General features: G+C 42.5%; 1 protein-coding gene across 2 annotated transcripts in view; it reads right to left on the bottom strand.

The window, feature by feature from the left end:
• LOC134567661 (nck-associated protein 5-like) overlaps nucleotides 1-9802 on the bottom strand; it is a 92467-nt gene extending 82665 nt beyond the window's left edge. Inside the window, exons 1-2 of one of the 2 annotated variants that reach the window (XM_063426047.1) lie at nucleotides 9638-9802; nucleotides 8468-8562 (exon numbers count right to left, since the gene is read on the bottom strand). The gene's annotated coding sequence lies outside the window, so the exon portion shown is untranslated. Of the gene's footprint in view, nucleotides 1-7729; nucleotides 7822-8467; nucleotides 8563-9637 lie in introns of those variants that run through there. The other variant, XM_063426049.1, reaches the window with a different exon arrangement.
• Nucleotides 9803-16159: the final 6357 nt, after the last annotated feature.

Raw genomic sequence — 16159 nt, forward strand, 5'->3', positions numbered from 1 at the left:
GATTTAGGGGTGATTATTTCAGATGACTTAAAGGTAGGCAGACAATGTAATCGAGCAGCAGGAAATGCTAGTAGAATGCTTGGTTGTATAGGGAGAGGTATTAGCAGTAGAAAGAGGGAAGTGCTCATGCCATTGTACAGAACACTGGTGAGACCTCACTTGGAGTATTGTACGCAGTACTGGAGACCGTATCTTCAGAAGGATATTGATACCTTAGAGAGAGTTCAGAGAAGGGCTACTAAAAACTGGTTCATGGATTAAAGGATAAAACTTACCAGGAAAGGTGAAAGGATCTTAACATGTATAGCTTGGAGGAAAGACGAGACAGGGGGGATATCATAGAAACATTTAAATACATAAAGGGAATCAACACAGTAAAGGAGGAGACTATATTTAAAAGAAGAACAACTACCACAACAAGAGGACATAGTCTTAAATTAGAGGGACAAAGGTTTAAAAATAATATCAGGACGTATTACTTTACTGAGAGGGTAGTGGATGCATGGAATAGCCTTCCAGCTGAAGTGGTAGAGGTTAACACAGTAAAGGAGTTTAAGCATGCGTGGGATAGGCATAAGGCTATCCTAGCTATAAGATAAGGCCAGGGACTAATGAAAGTATTTTAAAAAATTGGGCAGACTAAATGGGTTGAATGGTTCTTATCTGCAGTCACATTCTATATTTCTATAATCACAAAACAATATTTTGTTTAGAAAAAAAATAAAAAAAAATTAAAAAGATGTGGGGGAAAATCATGAAAAAAAAAAAAAAAAAAAAAAAACCCTCTTCACTGCAGCTTAATCCCTCCTACTGTGAGTTATCAATCCTTATAACTTTTGTCCAAATAAAATGTTTCTCTGAAGCACTGAGCATGCAAAGCACAAGGCAAAAATAGGGAAATAAATTGAGTCATGCGCACCTAATAGAGTTCACACCTTGGTGCTACCACATTTTGTTGGAAGGACAAATTACAAAACGCTAATGTCCTTCCATGCAAACCACGTGTGGCAAATGGCAAAAATCTGCCAACCCAGTACTACTTTTATTGCTGATGCACACCAAGTGCCACTATGCATGTTGATACTAGATGTAGTAAAACGTATTCAATTCTATTGAATGATTAATATACTCACATGTCAATAAAACCTTTTTTTTTTGCTTCGAGTATTAAAAGTTTTTCTTTTCAGGGGTATATCCAAATTCATTGATGTACAATGATAATTTTATGTTAAAGGAACACAAAACATGTATTCCTGACTCTAAAGTGCTAAACTATTTATTGAATCAATGTATCTCTTTGGGGAACTTTCAACGCTTCCATGCAGAGGGTGGATAAGCTAAACACCACTGACATGAAGCATTTCTAGAGGTCAGGCTACAGACACTTGAACCACTACAATAAAGGACCACTATAAGCACCCATACCACTTCAGCTTAATGAAGTGGTCTGGGTGCCAGGTCCATCTAGGGTTAACCCTGTCTGCTGTAAACATAGCAGTTTCAGAGAAACTGCTATTTTTACATATGGGTTAATCCAGCCTCTAGTGGCTGTCTCATTGACAGCCGCTAGAGGCGCTTCCGCACTTTTCACAGTGAGAAGACGCCAGCGTCCATAGGAAAGCATTGAGAAATGCTTTCCTATGGACTGACTGAATGCGCGCACGGCTCTTGACGCGCATGCGCATTCAGCCGATGACGTTGGAAGGAGGAGGAGAGTCCCCAGCGCCAAGGGAGCCCGGTGCTGGCGAAAGGTAAGGGAGCCCGGCGGGAGGGGGGCCTATTAACACTATAGTGCCAGGAAAACGAGTTTGTTTTCCTGGCACTATAGTGGTCCTTTAAGCTGTAATGGTTATGGTGACTATAGTAAGCCTTTAAAGGAACACTATAGGGTCAGGAACACAAACATGTATTCCTGACCCTATAGTGTTAAAACCACCATCTAGCCCCCCCTGGGCCCCTCATGCCTCCATAAATATAGCAAAATCTTGCTTGTATTCAAGCCTGAAGCTGTAGCTCTGCATGCTGTTTGCCTCAGAAAAACAAGCTGTCTGCTGACATCATCAGAAGTGGTGGCCTGATCCAATCACAATGCGTCTCCATTGGACTGACAAGGAGGCAGATCAGGGGCAGAGCCAGCACAATTCAAACACAGCCCTGGCCAATCAGCAACTCCTCATAGAGATTAATTGGATCACTATGAGGAAAGTTCAGTGTCTGCATGCAGAGGGAGGAGACACTGAATGTTTGGGTGCATTTTAGGCAGCAATGGCCCAGGAAGGATCTCTAACAGCTATCTGAGGAGTGGCCAGTGGAGTTATCACTAGGCTGTAATGTAAACACTGCATTTTCTCTGAAAACACAGTGTTTACAGCAAAAATCCTGAAGGTAATGATTCTACTCACCAGAACAAATTCAATACGCTGTAGTTGTTCTGGTGACTATAGGGTCCCTTTAAGTCTACGTTTATGGTGCTTTAAAAAAAAAAAATGGTTCTCTAAAATAAATATTTAACTTGACAATTCTTGCGGCTGGTCTGAGCAGATTTGAGTTTCTCTTTTTTTTTAAGCAAACTTCAATAATTATGATTTTATTTATATATAATTACAACATTTCCATGGTGTCATGCAGAGAGCAGTAATAACCAAAGTAATGGTTTGTTGATACAGATAAAAAGAAAATGTGTGACATTTTTCCTTTTACCAATGTAGTAACTTTTCTACAAAAATAGGTGCCCTGCAGAGACTACACAATATTACCGGTGCCTTTGGCTAAGAAAGATCAAATGACTCCATTCATTTCTTTAGAGGCTATTGTTCTGTTAGTATCACAACAGAGTTTAAAGTCTCCAAGGAAAGGATTTTGTTCGCGATTGTTTATTTAAGAGTATTTTCTGTTCTAAACCGGATTCTATCATGAAAAGGTCAATTTGCCTTCATGCACAATTTTCTACAACAAACTAATTGACAGCAAGTTATTTTCTACAGACGTACTTGCATACATTACTCTGAGATTTGTTTTGGTAGCAGTCATCCATACATTTTATCTAGTTAATTTTAGAACAAATGCATCCTATCAAAAAGTGAAAAATGCACATGCTACTTGACCACAGACAAAAAAATGGGAAGGAAAAAGCCATTTTGGAAGAAACTCTAAACCTAAACAACCCCATACTGAACCATTCTGGTTTTATTTCTTCAGGGGTAACAATCCAAGAAGTGTCGGCGGCAGTGATGGATGTCAATACCTCAGATGACTCCCTCTATTGCAAATCCAAATAACAGCCCAGCATGAGAAGTTAGACACATTGATTGGCCACTACATTAAAACCATCTGCATAATATTGCGTAAATCTCCATCGCGCTGCCAAAATAGTTTAGATGCGTTAAGGCATGGACTCCACAAGACCTCTGAACATGTCCTGTGATATTTGGCACCAAGACATTGGTAGCAGATCCTTTAAGTCCAGCAAGGTGCGAGGTGGGGCCTCTGTGGATTGGATTTCTTGTTCCAGCACATCCCACAGATGCTCAATCGGATTGAGATCTGGTGAATTTGGAGGCCACGCCAACACCTCAAACTCTTTGTCCTTAAACCATTATTGAACACTTTTTGCAGTGTGGTAAGTGCATTACCCTGCTGAAAGAGACCACGGCCAACAGGGAACACCAATGCCATGAAGGGGTGTACATGGTCTGCAACAATCTCTAGGTAGGTGGTAACTGTCAAAGTAACATCCACATGAATGCCAGGACCCAAAGTTCAAGACAGAACATTGCCCAGACCATAAAACTGCTTCTGCCAGCCAGCCTTCTTACCACAGTACATCCTGCTGCATTATCTTCCATAGGGAAACAATGAAGACGCACCCAGCCATCTACCTGATCTAAAAGAAAGAGTGATTCATCACACCAGGCAAGGAACACTGCCACCACCAGAACCACTACAGAGTGCCCTGGCACTGACAGCTCTCTTCATTGAGCTAAGCGGAGATCAGCTGATGCGCTCAGCCAGTGTGTATGTCTGTGCCAGTCTATGTATAAGTGTGTCAGTCTGAGTATCTGACTGCACACCTGTATGTGTCAGTATGTGTATCTGTGCCAGTGTTTGTTTGTGTGCCAATGTTTACATCTGTGTGTCTGTCTGTATATCTGTATGCGTGTCAGTGTGCATCTGTATGTGTCAGTGTGTGTATCTGTGTGCCTGTATCAGTGTTTGCATCTGTGTATCAGCATGTATGTCAATGTCTATACATCAGTGTGTCAATGTGTGTGTGTGTGTGTGTGTGTGTGTGTGTGTGTGTATCTGTCTGTACATTGATATGTGTATCTGTATGTATGTCAGTGAGTACCTGTCTGTACATCTGTATGTGTGCCTGTGCAACTGCATGTGTGTCAGTGTTTGTATCTGTATGTATGTCAGTGAGTACCTGTCTGTACATCTGTATGTGCGCCTGTGCAACTGCATGTGTGTCAGTGTTTGTATCTGTATGTATGTCAGTGAGTACCTGTCTGTACATCTGTATGTGTGCCTGTGCAACTGCATGTGTGTCAGTGTGTGTATCTGTATGTATGTCAGTGAGTACCTGTCTGTACATCTGTATGTGTGCCTGTGCAACTGCATGTGTGTCAGTGTTTGTATCTATGTTTCTGTATTAGTATGTGTCAGTGTTTGTTTCTATTTATGCATCTGTATGTGTGTCTCTAGGTGTATCTGTATGAGTGTGTCATTGTTTGGATCTGTGTGTCTGTACATATGTATGTATGTCAGTGTTGGGATCTGTGTGCCTGCATCTGAGTTTGTTTTTGTATTTGTATCTGGGTCTTTGTGTGTCTGTATCTGTATGAATGTCATTGTTTGCATATGTGTCTCTGCACCCACATGCATGTCAGTGTCTTTATCTGTATGTGAGTCAGTGTATCTGCAGGTGTATCAGTGTATGTCTGCATGTCTATCTTTAGAAGCAGGATGGGGAGCTGGGGCAGAAGAGGAGCAGGGGAGTCTGGGCAGAGGAAAAACAAGGAGAGCCTGGGGCAATAGAGGAACAAGTTGAGCCTGGGGCAATAGAGGAACAAGTTGAGCCTGGGGCAATAGAGGAACAAGTTGAGCCTGGGGCAATAGAGGAACAAGTTGAGCCTGGGGCAATAGAGGAACAAGTTGAGCCTGGGGCAATAGAGGAACAAGTTGAGCCTGGGGCAATAGAGGAACAAGTTGAGCCTGGGGCAATAGAGGAACAAGTTGAGCCTGGGGCAATAGAGGAACAAGTTGAGCCTGGGGCAATAGAGGAACAAGTTGAGCCTGGGGCAATAGAGGAACAAGTTGAGCCTGGTATAGAAAAGGAGCAGTGGGACCCTGGGGTAGAGGAGGAGCCTGGATCAGAGTAGAAGCAGGAAGAGCCTGGGCAGAGGAGGTTCAGGGGTGCTTGTTGCAGCGGAGCAAGGGAACCATGGAGCAGAGGGGGAGCGGTGGGAGCCTGGGGCAGAAGAGGAGCGGGGGGAGCCCAAGGCAGAAAAAAAATGTATGTTTAAAATAACAGCAACTATATTTTGTTAATATGAGGGGTACAATTTATGGAAATGGGCTACCAAGGGGTACTGAAGTAAAATAAATGGAAACCACTGATGTAGAAGACCATCTGATGGGGGGGTTGGGTGGCCATGTATGCCACCTATGGCATCACAGAGTGTAAAAGCAAAACAGCCCGCTAGCTGTATGCTCCTATGTCATGGTTGCCTATATATAAAAGGCATTGGAGAAGGCAGCAGTCTTGACATTAAGAAGTATCTCTCCCACTGTAAACTTGGAAGACATATTAGAGAGATAAGGACCTACGGCATCTAATTCAGCAATGAAAACATTATATACTGGTGACTGCTCTCTCAAATCACAATTTCCAATACCAATAACACCCCAGATAAAATATATGTTTGTAAAAATTTGGTAAGGATGAGGCATTCCACCATTTTCTTGATAGGACTACTAGATACCACCATAGCAATAAGGCACATGAAAATGTTTAATTAATCCTCTTTGCCTATTAAAATAATGTTAATTTTCAAATGCCTACAAACAGGTGAGAAAAAAAAAAGATAAGTGTAGAGATCTTTCAGTAAAGTGGTACAGTCACTGTTTTGCAAATGTGTACACTAGTGACAGGTCCAAGGAGACAGGGAACTAGTAAGCAAAATGTAAGGCAAGTCTAAATTCCTTTAATCTGTATGCACCACTTATGTATACCTGCACAATATTAAGAACGATGAACTATGCAGCAAAATGTGATTTAAGCAGGACCTTCATTTGCAAGGGCATCAATTTTCCACAGCTATCCATTTCCCTTTTTTTTTATCAAAAGCGTAAGTCTGCTGTAACCCGCACTATTGTGCACAACTATATTTACATATGTACTAGTCTTTGAAATTAATGCATTTTGCATGTTATTGGTTATAACTTTGAGCCACTCTAATCCAATTTAAAAAGCACTATTTGTTAATAGTTAACTAGGCATTACTTGAAAGAAAGTGAAAATACAATTAGCTTGAAATTTGACAAAGTCAAATACATAGTATGCACAATGGCACAACAATTGTCACAAACATGTCTTCAGGTGAAAGAACGTCAAACTAACAGGGGAATACAATTTCCAGAAATGATAAAAAAAAAAGAAAAAAAAAAAAAAAAAGAAAAACAAATGTGAAGGGTTAACTAAATGATAAAAAAAAATTATATATTTCCTGAAATATACACAGCAGACAGATTTTTCGAGGTTGTTTTTTCAACATTCTTCAAACAAATAAGTCAAGTCAATTGTACTAAAGTGGCTTTAACATTTTAGAAATATTTAAATAAAAGAATTACACCAACATTCAGAGCAGAATTTTGACTCTTTTGCCCTACTGTGGCTGGAATTTAAAGTATTTTAGGCTGGATTATGGAAAGAAGACAGTTTTCATGTGGGTTATAAACTCTGTTTGTAGGTTCAAATAATAGTAAATACCCAGTGCATTCAAATTTAACATTTATGTTACAATGTAGCTATGAATATAAAAACAGTTTTGCTTCGACCTGGATCTAAAAGAGAGACACAGGTAACATGCCACCCAGGCCTTCTTTAAATTGAATTTCGACTGTGTATTGCAGATATATAATCTGGATTTAGTAAAACACCCTAGGTTTAGGCCCTATTACACTGATATGATGCGATAAACAGGACACAATGTAGGACAGTGGATCTGTTTTGACAATATCCTATGCACCTAAGGACAGTGGCAAAATCTGAAATGATGAGTCAGGGACAAGGTAAGGACCTCAAGCAGGAATGGCCATCCTTGGCAGCAAAACACCAGAAAACGACATTTCCCAAAATGCCCAGCTAACCTATAGGCTTGCTGAGCTTCCAGATACATACAGATCATTATTATTTGGGCTGGCAAGATTTGCCATCACTGACCTGAGATATACAAGGTCTAGGTAAGCACTTCATGTTCCATTATTGATATTAAGCATGTCCACATGTCTTTTACACACAATAGGCCCCCCTCCTCCCCCTCTCTACCTACCATAACCACACCCCCAGCACACACAGTCTCTCTCCCCCCAAAACACTCACTGCCCATGTCTAGTGCAGTGTCTGCCAGACAGCCTGGGCTCCTCACAGGAAAGCCTGAGGGCAGAGCGTGCCATTGTCACCCTATTACACACAGTCACCCACCAGGCCCGATCCCCGGGCTCTCACCTTGTGCTGATCCCCCGCCTGGTCCCTCCTGCCCCGGTTGCTGCTCCAGCTCTGGGTGCCCTCAGGTACCCGCAGCACAGAACGGCCTCGGCCTCGTGACGTCACGAGTTAAAGCGCCAGCCCTGGCCCCCCCCCCCCCTTCTCTTTTCTTTCAGCCAATCAGAGCCCGGCTAGGGCAGCCGCTACCCAGATGTTTCCCATTTGCAGCCCAAAGCATCCTGGAGGTGTGGAGCTCATGCAGGCTACAGGGGGAAGGGGGGACTTTAACAATAATAAAGTTCTGGCACACCGACAGCCACAGAAACACAAGCAAGAATAAACCAGCCAGCACTACGAATACCCATACATACAGCTATTATTATTATTATTATTATTATTATTATTAATACAGACACAGAACTGACAGCATTAAAAGATTCCTGTAACATTTTGTAATTGTCTCATTTATTGTTAAATTATTTCACCATTTTTTAATATTGTAAAGCTCTACTGAATAAGTTGGCACTATATAAATACCAATAATAATAATAATAATGATAAAATGCATATAAAACTCATTAAAACTATTTTAAGGTAACACAGATATTAAATATCCGACATTGATCACAAAAGTGTAAATGGCCAAATAATTGTGTTAGAACACCTAACATTGTATTTATTGTACTTGTATCTATAGCAGGCGTGCACAGTTAGACATATCAAATTAATTTTAGTAAGTCCTTGAACATGCATTCTTACCGCAGGATTGTTTGCGAAAGAAGACTCCCTGAGTTTTGTGTCAAGTTGTCAGTTTTCACTTCTCTATTTGAGAACACATGACACTCTGGGCAGGGCTGCAAAGATTATAAGAAACAATCGGACATCTGATTAGAAGCAGATAGCGTATATCTATAACTGGGAAATGAGATGAAAGCCAAGGATAGCACACAACTGACACAATGATAACGTTTAATCACAAGGCAAAGAGTTACAAATATCTGCAGTCAGATCACAAGTTATTGACCAGTTCACATAAGGCTAGTGAGAACATAGCAATAAAAAGATAAGCAAAGGACAAATGTGCATCCTGTGTAACCTCCTATACAATAAAGTACCAAAAATGTAATACATCATGGGTTGTTTATGCACAGAAACACTAGAAAGATGCTATGGTCTGCTAATTTCCTTTCTAAAAAGCCTCTACCATATCTACTGGTAAGCTACTGTTCGGATCTGACACTTTTTAAGTGAATACAATTCTTCATCTTTTTCTTTTTGGGATCTTAAAATTCTATTTAAATATGATATCATTTATGAGTACAGTACAAACATATGTCTTATCACAGTTCTGAGGCAGCGATAAAGTTACTATATACAGCTATGTATCAGCAGATACATGACACCTACCTTTTCTTTTATTCGCTAAACAAACTGTGGCACTGTAGACAGAACTGCAACATTAATTTTTTTTATTTTTTTTTAATAACATTTAAAAATTCTGTTTCAGCTGTTTTATTCCAATATGGCTGTGTTCGCCCTAGTCTTTACATTTCAGTTTTAAACTCAGCAGAATTAATTGTTTAGCGAATAAACCCCCACAGACTGTAAGACCTTCAAGACTATTGATTTTAATTACTAATGTAAGAATTCAAAGCACATTTCAAATTTAAGGCAGGATTTGTTGAATTTTTCTAGTTCAGCTATTTTGATCTTAAATTTGAAATTCAATTTGAATTCTCACCTTAGTGAATAAACCTGTATGTGAATGCAAACATCCAGAAGATACTTTTATGACACATCATGCACAAGAACAGTTATTACCAGTGTCCACTTGAAATCTGATTTTAATCTTGGTTTCATCATGACCTAACTCTAAAGGCATGCAAGATAACCCCACACACTGCATGAGTCAGATACCTGCCCACTTACCTGTGAGAGTCACCACTTACTGCACTGTACAGAGCATCTCAATGTCTTGCACAAGTTGATGTGGCTACGCCTAGCTACTGTCTCACATAATTAGTTTCAATGTCCTGGGGCTGTGTAAGAAACAGCAGTACATCTTGCAACTCCCAACTCTGGAGTGTCCTGTTATGAGGCTCACATCATCTGGGTCTCATTTACCCTTACACAGAGCAGCCAGAGGCTGCATTCCCTTTATGTTTACATTACTGCTGTTTGCTCCAAATCCCACTGGCGGAAACAGCAGCCCTATGCAAGGAGTATTTTTTTTCCTGAGGCCGCTGTATACTAAGGGGCCCTTGTACTGAAATAAAGACTCACTGAGACCTTTTTGGAACATGCTTCTAAATTCACTTTCAGTGTAGGATGTCTGTGAATACACCCTCCAATCATCTACATGTGGAACAACACATTGATTTAAAGGTACCGTTTCAACAAGCAGCAAACTGAGCTCAGAGATAAAAATGGAAACCTGTTGAGAAATCGAATACATATGGAGACCATGCATTTTTAGGAAATACACTTGCGTGCTAAAACCTTTATAAAAGTTCCTTTGACGATGTTGTGGTGTTTGCAAAAAATACACAGTTGAGCAATTTTGCCTCTAGTATTTACTTCTCCAGTCACTTGTTATCAGCTGTCAGCAGTGGGAGCTAGTCAAGTTTAAAGATGTCGGGAATCTAGACTCTGTCCCTTGACTTTTTGGACCCTAGCTATGTAACCCAATGTATTCATTTACAGACTTCCCAACATGCAAAAACTAATTTCAGGGAGGTGGTTTCACCAGCTACTGCCCCCTCTCCCTCCAGCAATCTCAGGAGGTGGCACTGGTGGTGGGTCGTAGTGGGGTGATAGGGCTGCAGTGCAGGGTATGAGCTGTAAGTGGGGCGTGAGAAAATGTAGTGCAGGATAGGTGTCGTAGTAGGGGCTTAGGGACTGAAGTAGGTATATGGCTGCAATTGGGGGATAGGGACTGTAGTGGGGGGTACGGACTGTAGTTGGGGGTACGGACTGTAGTCAGGGAATATGGGCTATAGTGGAGGGTATGTGGTGTATTAGGGGCTGTAGTAGGGTATAAGGACTGCATGTGAGGTGATAGACACTCTAGTGGGAGAGATAGGGGCACCAATATCTCACACCCCTCATTCTATCCGTATCTCCCAACCCCTCATATCTTTCTCTTATTCTCCTAGTCTTTCATATCTTCCCCCAAGTCTCCCTGCACTCCATATCTTTCCCCAATATTTCCCAGCCCCCCATAACTTCCCCCAATTCTTCCAGCCGCTCATATCTTCCCCCAAAATCTCCCATCCCTTCATTTCTCCCCCCAATTCTCCCAGCCCCTCATATCTAATTAGAAATGACAATTTAAGTCTCGCTCTCAAAAAAAAAAATCTGTTACTGGGATATTATAGAGAACTCGTGGGGGTCCAGGAGCCGCAGTTAATATGCGCGAGACTCCCAGAATATCCGGGAGAGTTTGTATGTCTGCATTTAGATCTCATGTGATGTTCAACACCTTAAACATTCAGATACACCTATTTGGGTGACAACAAACTCTTTAAAGAGGTGTGACCTCAGTTCCTGATGCTGTTAACCAATCACAGCCCTCGAAGACAGGACAATACAGAGGCCCTGTCTTTGAGGGCATCTGGCATTTGAAGGCCTAACGGAAAGGGAGTAGGTGACATCAGAGATCCTGTTAGAGCAGATGAGTCATGTATGTCTGAGGTGTATACAGGACTGGCGCATCCATATGGCGGCGCAGGCAGCCGCTTAAGGGCGCACTGGCACAGTGCTCCCTCCTACCAGTCACTCAGTGTAGCGTGGCCGAGCAGAGCATAGGGGAGCACACCGCGGTGCAGGACATACAGGAAATTGAAGCTACTGTACAGCGGTGCGCTCTACTCCTCTTGGCCACATTACAAGAAAGGTAATGATGCATACCGGGGAGAGAGGGGAGCAGACCGCTGAGGGGTGTGGGGGGTAGAGAGAGAAACACTCAGTGGAGGAGGGGGGATCACTAAAAGAGAGGTAAGGGGTGGGGTGGAGAGGAACACTAAGGGGAGTGGGGGGACTACGAAGAGACAGGGAAGGGAGGGGAGAGGACTAAGGGAGGGGGGGAGTGGAACACTAAGGGACAGGGAGGAGATTGGAGAGGAAAACTAAGGGGGATGGGGGGAGAGGAACACTAAGGGACAGGGAAGATAGGGGAAAAGGACCACTGATGGACAGTAAAAAGGGAGGGGAGAGGACCATTAAGGGACAGGAAGTGGAGAAGACCACAAAATGACATGGAGGGGAGGGGAGAGGAACACTAAGGGACATGGAGGGGAGAGAGAGGGGGGCCTGAGTGGGGAGAAAGAAACACAGAGGGACATGAGAGGGGAGAAAGATGCACAGGGGAGCTGGGAGTGAAAGAGACACACAGAAGGGCCTGGGGGTGAGAATACAAAGGGGCTGGGGAGGAAAGGGACATAGAGGGGCTGTAGAAGACTAAAAAGAGACACAGGCTGCGGGGACAATGACAGGTTGGGGTGAAAAAAAAAAGGAGCTAGGAATAGTAAAAGACACAAAGGGGCTGGGGGGAGTAAGACACACAAAGGGGGGTTGTAAGAGATACATAAGGGAGGTTTAAGACGCACAATGGGGAAAAATAGGGGATAAGATACACTAAAAGGAGTAAGTCTTTTAAAAAAAGGGGATAAGAAACAAAAGGCGGGTTAAGAGGAACATAGGTGAAGATGCTTCACCTGTGTACCCCAAAATTCTTGCACCACCCTGGATATATATATCCACAAATGCGGCATTTAAAAAGAAAATACTTACAAATCTTCTTCTGATTAGTATATCAGTAGGGATGGTGAACAAGGCATAGCAACGTCACTTATGAAGGACAGTTCAGGTCGCAGATGGAAAAGACAGACGTAACAAGTAGACAGTAAAGTATATTTTATTACTAAGAATTGAAGTTGATCTGTTATACTTTTCATAAAGATATTAGGGATTATTCACTTAACAGTCAAATAAAAAACAAATTGTAACACTCACATTGTACTTATTCCGTAAAAAGAGATTTCAAAGTGAATTTAAAATTTAAGGCCAAAACTGTAAAAGGTCTCAAAGTCGGCTATGCCTTCAGTTCAGCTGAAAATAAAAATGATATTTTTTGGGGGGGCTATAAGTACCTTTCTATTGTTGTAACCTCTGTCCATCACGCATTGCTGGTAAAAAGTTAAGTTAAATAATTGTTTATACCTCGTTTCCAGTGTCAAGACACCTCTGCTGCAGCTGCCTGCAACGCCTCCATCTTAGTCAGTAAGTCTGCTGACATTTTCTGAAATTCTTTTCATAGAGAAGCACTGGGGCCGAGATAATTATGTGCTGCAAAACGCCACACTCCTCCTATCTAATGCTATCTATGAACAGCATTTGATCGAAGAACCAAAATTGTTCTGGAGGTGGTAGCACCTTTAGTGGCTGCCAGATAGACAGCGTCTAGAGATGTATGTAAAAAAACACTTTCGGTGAGAATTCAAAGAGAACTTCAAATTTAAGGTCAAAATAGCCAAACGGGAAAAAGTCTCTACTATGCTTTCAGTTTCAGCTACTGGCCTTAAATTTGAAATTCCCTTTGAATTCACTCTCAATTCTCAATTTAGTAAAGAACCCTATATTGTAACGCTATAGTTCTCTGTTAATAGTCTAGGTCCCCACCCCATCCCCCTCCTGTCCAAAGTACTTTTACTCACCTTTTCTCCCTTGCACCAATCTTGACATCTTTGTCCCGCCTCCTTGGCTAAGATCATCAAGATTGACGATCTCAGCCAATCCATTGCTTTCGAATAGATTGAGATGAAGTGCCTTTTGTGGTCCTTTAACTTGATATCATTTACTTTGAATTCTTATTTTGGTGAATGTAAGCATTGGGCAGTGCAAAATACGGCAAAACCAGAATATGAATTCATTTCATGCTGCCTTGCCTTGACCTTTTCCCGTCAGCCTTCATAGATGAATCTTCTCATCCAACATCAGGCAGAACATGTGGCATCTCTTTGCACATGTATACATGTATATGATCTATGGAACATCTCATGATGTACAAATCTTCAATAGACTCGCATTTTGTGCTCACCAAGGAATGAGGAGCTGAAGGTGAGTAGATACCCCTTACATTTGTCCCCTGCAAACAGTATAATTCTCTGGTGGTATAAATTACACAGTGGCAACATTTTATATTCAGAATTATATTTTTATTGATATAACCAATCATTATTTGTTTCAGATTTTATGGTAATTTTGCATCCTTTCTACAAACACTAGAGTCTTTATGTGCTCATGGATAGAATTTTTAGTTTTTTTTTTAGAAAGAACTGCTTTTCTTCGCTGCTTATAATAAGCATGTTCTTGCACAGCTGTGTAAAACAATAACATTGTCTTGGCACATTTTTTAAAGTCAAATTACTGTGAATCGTTTATTTGTACGATAGCTCTTATCTCATTATTGTGCATCCATGTAGTTTGTATAATTAGATTGCCAGATCACAGTGTTGTTCCCTATATGATTAGATTCATTTATTTACAGACTCCCCTGACTTTAAGGAGTCTGGGACTCTGAGTTTCCTATGTAAGGAAAAAACTTGATTTATTTAAGCAATGGCAGCAAAAAAAAAAAGCACACAATCAAACATTAAAAAAAAACCACAAAAACAATGGTGACGCAGATTTTGTATGCTTTTCAGTAACTTTGTTTTTTTTTTAATTCTTTATTTTTTCAGTGCATAAGAGTGGTACAAGCAGGTCTGAGGTGCCCCGAAAGCAGTCCTCAGGCATTCCGTCGCGTAACATGCGGGGTATAAGAATAACAGGCACAATTTTATATTTTAGGCAGGCTAGGTTCAGTATATTGTAACTTAAGCTATTCAGTCGAGTCTGATACCTATCACTCGGTACAGGAGCTGTCGAAAGAGAATTAACTAACTAGGTATACGTTTTGCAGCTTGCATGGCTAGCTAGACATAAAAACGGTTAGGATAGCATTATATCATATCGCATCTAAACAACACTTGTTGGTAACATTTTGGGTATTTCTTAAGGCTGCAGTTTAGGTTACATCCTATTATACGTGAGCCTTTGATTGCTACTACTGCATGGCACACATGTCAGCCAGCTCTCAATGGTACCTTAAGTCAGGGGGCCACCACAAAACAAGAATACAAGGCAGAGTCCACTGTAGCTGCATAGACGTGGTGGCATGGCAGCAGTCCCACCCGCAGTGCAGCAGCGAAAGTCAGCCAACTCCCATAGTTGGCAGGAGCGATGTGCTGTCCAAAGAGTCCCTTGGAGCCTTGATGTCGTCGGTCAAGTGAGCTGGTGGGGCTCTACCACCGCCCCCCAGTCTTCCGTGAGTACCTCAAGTGGAGGGGGTCTGGGCTTGGCGGCAAGTCGGCCTCTTCGCTCCCAACGTAGATCTGTAGGCTAGTGTCACACCCTGTACTCTCGATGCAGGGGGTATAGACCTTCTGGGTATCAGTAGCGGCTGTACGTGTGTCAGGATCGGGACAGGGATCCAACACGCAGAGTACAAACAGTAGCCAGATACGTATACCGGACCTTAGAATGGCCGGACTAACGTAAGTAGTACAGTATAGAATGGTCAAAGACAAGCCGAGGTCGAGGGTAACAGAAGACAGGTAAGCGAGAGACAAGCCGAATCAAGGGTAACAGAGATAAGCAGAGTAAGGTAAACAAGCCGGGTCAAAACCAAAAGGGATAATAGAATACACAAGCACTGAGTGACTAGAACAAGCTAGAACCACGACAGGGCAATGAGCTAATGAAAGAAGCTCTGTTAAATACCCTGTTCAGAGCAGTAACCACGCCTCCAAGGCGTCCTGATTGGTCCTGCAGCCATTGACTGACAGGTTGTTCCGGGGGAGTGTCCTGATGACTACTTCCTGCCTAGATGCTGTAAAAGGCAGTCACTCCCTCGCGGCCGGCCTAGCATGACCGGATAGACCGCGGGGAAGGGAGCCATCAGACCGTCTGGATGGAGGAACAGCTAAGTCTCTACCTCTTTCGGAGGTAGAGACCACAGGTACCCTGACAACGTGTCCTTGGGTGGCCGATGCGTTGTGTCATCCTCCCAGCTCCGCTGGCCGCGGGCTGAGCGTAGGCTCTCCGAGTGTGTCGCTTCGGCTTGGATAGCGGGTGGCAGTGTGTGGGGGGTCTCATGGCATGTCGGGACCCAGGCTGGCTGTGTTGAATGCGTGGTCTGGGCATAGCCTTCATTCTCCTCTGCTGCTTCGCACCGGTCTGTGGCATAGTTGTGCGTATGGGAGCCGGTTTGTGTGCAGGCAAGGTAGTGGGTAGTGGAGAGACTGTTGTAGTCGCCTGGTTCCGAGCCAGTGTGGCCCACAGCTGTGTCCAGAAATGGTCGAAGGCTGCTGTTATGCGGTCCTCTTGGGGGATCCCGCTTGCCTGTCGCGC

This window comes from Pelobates fuscus, chromosome 1 (assembly GCF_036172605.1).
Source record: "Pelobates fuscus isolate aPelFus1 chromosome 1, aPelFus1.pri, whole genome shotgun sequence".
Lineage (NCBI taxonomy): Eukaryota > Metazoa > Chordata > Amphibia > Anura > Pelobatidae > Pelobates > Pelobates fuscus.